This window comes from Canis aureus, chromosome 5, assembly GCF_053574225.1.
Source record: "Canis aureus isolate CA01 chromosome 5, VMU_Caureus_v.1.0, whole genome shotgun sequence".
Classification (NCBI taxonomy): domain Eukaryota; kingdom Metazoa; phylum Chordata; class Mammalia; order Carnivora; family Canidae; genus Canis; species Canis aureus.
The window spans coordinates 66,150,444-66,154,161 of NC_135615.1; positions in this window are offsets into that span (position 1 = coordinate 66,150,444).

Below are 3,718 nucleotides of genomic sequence, written 5' to 3' on the forward strand. Positions count from 1 at the left end.
TGGGAATTTACTGGCTCATGTGATTTAAATGAAAAAAAAAAAAAAAAAGAAAGTACCACATTAGGCACATTGAATCTAGGGGCTCACGTGCTGCTCCTTGGTCTTTTGGTGGCAAGGTGCACGCGGGCAGCTTTCACTTTCACCTTCACCTACCATGAACAGCAGTAAAGGAGGAGGTCTCCGTAAGATCAGACAGTGGTCGGGATTTGAGCTCAGGCTCTGGGCCATGTGCTCATGAGGAACCCAGTCGCTGTGGCCAAGAGGATGGAAGAAGCTGATCAGCCCTCAGTCATGAGTCCTCTCCTGGAGCTGTACCACGCTAGGAGGGGAGGGGCTCCCTGGGATTTTGGTGGTTTTTTTGTTTGTTTTTTGCTTTCTGGGTGCTGTGTGTTTGCTTGCCAAAAGAATGCATGTTGGGCAGGCAGACTGCAAAGCCCATGTCTTGCATACAGCCAAACGTGAAAACATGAGACGCCAAACAAATGACCAGCTCTAAAAGAATGGCTTAAATTGTGGCTTATTCATAAGATGGAATATTAGGCAGCCATTAAAACATAAGTTAGAATTAAATTCATGGAGATAATTTAATGATCATATTTATGCTAGAATGCTTTGGAAAAAAACAGGTTACAATATACATATGCAGTATGGTTTCAACTTCGCAAAACATTTATGCTTTGAAAAATGCTGAAAGGAAATATACAGAAATGTTCATTATAATCATGTCAGGGCGATATGGGTGAATTTCATTCTGTAATCTTTTCCTTCCTTCCTTCCTTCCTTCCTTCCTTCCTTCCTTCCTTCCTTCCTTTTAAATTTTAAAGTGTCCATTATATGCATACCTAAAAAGCAGACATTAACTTTTAAAATCTGAGCTGCAAAATGACTTATGCTTGACCAGCACGTGGCTGTGCTGTGGCCAGGTGGGGATGCCAGTGGGGGGGTGTGGAGACAGGGGTGGGGGCGGCAAGGGGGAAAGAGGAGGGAGGCAGCTCTGCCAAGTCCACCGTTCTAAACCTTGAAGGAAGCTGCAAGCAGGTTTTGGCCCAGTCGGAAGCGACCTGTGGGAGGTGTGGTTGGAGTTGGGGGTAACTCTTAGTTCCCCGAACAGGCAGACCGAGGCTCAACTCTTAAGACCTTGTCCGTTCAGTTGTTCATTCATCCAGTCACTCATTGATTCAGCAGACGAGTGCCTGTAGGTGCCAGGAGATGTGGCAGGTAGCAAAGCATGTCCTTGACCCCCTGAAGCTCACAGTCCTGCCCGAGGACATGCATGCACACAGATGGTTTACCGCTGCCTTACCATGTATTGCGGGCCTGGCTGATACGTAGTCATTGGCAGAAGAACATTGGAGAGGACGCCAGCACATGGTGAGGACCCAGCAGCTCTTGTGGAGGGCGGGACGGTGGGGCCTCTGCACGTGAGTAGAGCAGAGCCGGGATCACACTTGGCAGGAGAGGGGGTGCTGGGCAATACGCCAGGGTGCTGGCTCCTGGGCTCTGAGTCAGGGGCTGTGGCTACCAGACCCTAGATGGAAAACAAGCACCTTGGCGGGGGTGTTGTGCTGGGACACCATGGGGTGGGATGTAGGCGAGCCTAAGCAAGGCTGAAGAGGGCACAAGGGCCAAGAGAGGTGGCCCCAGGGAGGCTCCTGCTCCAGCTCACAACAGGTGAGGCAGAGGCCCAGCAGTTAAAGGGAGGGGCCTCATGCTCAGGGGCCAGTGATCCTAATGAAAGCGGCCTGCAGCCCTGAACTCTGAGGCCCTGGAAGCTCGTCATGTCCCTATCTGGAAGAGACAAGCTACTCTTTAGGGAGTACCATGGGATCAGGGCTGATGAGCTGAAGCTCCTGGGCAGAAGAAGGTAGACTGTACATGGCACAGTTCTCAAGACCAAGCGGGAAGCACATCGGTGAACAACTCCCAGCTGCGCTTGGCCTTCCTCATGCCAGAAGGTAGGTCAGTGTGGCAGATGTTTTTGTTGTTGGTTTTAAATATTTTATCTATTTCTTTGAGAGAGAAAGAGTGAGAGCATGTCAGTGGGGGAGGGGCAGAGGGGGAGGGATAGGCAGACTGTATGCTGAGCACAGAGCCCTGTGGGGAGGGCTTGATCCCATAATGCTGAGATCAGGACTGAGCTGAAATCAAGAGTCGGACGCTTAACCGACTGAGTCACCCAGGGATCCCAGTGTGGCAGATTGTAATTTCTAAAGAGCCATGACAGTCTCCCATCCCATGTGTGCTCTCGTAATCCGACCTAGCCACTCTGCGTGCCTTCCGGTGGTAAGTCATGAAGCTTTTGCCAGCTCCCCTCTGATCCCCCTTCCTCCCTCCCTCCCTGTCTGAGGTTGCTCACTCTTGAAACTGGGCTACCATGCTTCAAGGAAGCCCTGGGCCTGTGGAGAGCCCACATGTAGAGGTGTGACCCGACAGCCCCTGCTGAGGGCCAGCTAACCTAAGGTGTCAAGTGTGAGGAGGCCCTGGGGATGACTCCAGCCCACTGCCACCTGACCCCGACCATGCACGCGACCCTGAGCGATAACTACCTAAGCCCAGTTGAGTGCAGGACTAGATAACACAAATGCTTCCTGTTGCTTTTTTTCATAGACTTTATCTTTTAGAGCAGTGTTAGGTTCATAGCAAATTTGAGCAGAAGGTACGGTACATTTCCCATATCACTGTCCCCACACATATTCAGCCTCCCCCACTGTCAAAATCCTGGACAATCCTGGACCGGAGTGGTACATTTGTTATAATTGATGAGCCTAGGTTGGCACCTAACACCCGAAGTCCATAGCTTACCTTAGGGTTCACTCTTGATGTCGTACATTCTAAGGGTTTTGACAAATATATAACAGCATGTATCCACCATTATAGTATCGTGCAGAATAGTTTCACTGCCCTAAATATCACCTGTGCTCTGCCTGCCTATCCAATCCCCCAATGCCTAACCACTGCTGATCTTTTTACTCTCTCCATAACTTTGCCATTTTCCAGAACGTCATATAGTTGGATCATACTCTGTATAGCTTTTCAGATTAGCCTATTTCACTTGGTAATATGTATTGTTTCCTCCATGTCTTTTCATGGCTTGATAGCTCATTTCTTTGTGGAGTTGAGTGATATTCCACTGTCTGGATATTGATTTATCCATTCACCTTCTAAAGAACATCTTGGTTGCTTCTAAGTTTTGATAATTCTGAATAAAGTTGCTATGAACATCTGTGTGTGGGTTTCTGTGTGGACGAGAGTTTTCAACTCCTTTAGGTAGATACCAAGTAGCATGATTACTGGATTTTATGGAAAGAGTGTGTTTAGTTTTCTAAGAAACTGCCGGACTGCTTTGCAGAGTGGCCACACCATTTTGCATTCCCACCAACAGTGAACGAGAGTTCCCCTTGCACCATAGTTCTCCTTTATTCTTGTAAATGTGTAGTGGTATCTCATTGTTTTAATTTGCATTCCCCTGGTGATGTATGATGTAGATCATCTTTTCTTTTTCCCCAGCTTTACTGAGATATAATTGATATATAACACTGTAAGTTTAAGGTGTATAACATGATGATTTGATACATTTATATACTGTGTTACCATTTATGGTTATACCATAAATGTTTACCATAGTAAGGTTAGTTGACACATCCATCAGCTCACACAATTACCCGTGTGTGTGTGTGTGTGTGTGTGTGTGTGTGTGTGTGGTGAGAATATTTACGAT